This window comes from Penaeus monodon, chromosome 29, assembly GCF_015228065.2.
Source record: "Penaeus monodon isolate SGIC_2016 chromosome 29, NSTDA_Pmon_1, whole genome shotgun sequence".
Classification (NCBI taxonomy): domain Eukaryota; kingdom Metazoa; phylum Arthropoda; class Malacostraca; order Decapoda; family Penaeidae; genus Penaeus; species Penaeus monodon.
The window spans coordinates 11,371,762-11,372,140 of NC_051414.1; positions in this window are offsets into that span (position 1 = coordinate 11,371,762).

The window sequence follows — 379 nt, forward strand, 5'->3', positions numbered from 1 at the left end:
TTGAAATACGATACAGTAGGCTTTGTGACGATATACCTATTGTGTAAAAGGCTGTATTAGTAAAGGTTTGAGTAATTCATTTCATAGTTTTACCCTAATTGACTACTTCCTGTTATTGTTATCATTCTTGATACCATAAATGTTTATTATCATATTTGTTCTGCATCTCGGTATTTCTATGTTTCCAAAGGGATTATTATCCTGATATGACACGTGTTCCTAATTAAACTTTACATAATGCCAGTGTACATGAGATATTTTTTTTCCCGCTAGGAAGAAAATAAATCGAGATGGTTGTGTAAAGAGAGGCTTTCAATCAACCTGTTTAATTATTTCTCTTGTGTGCGTGGGCTTCTGTACTACGTATCTCTGGATGTGG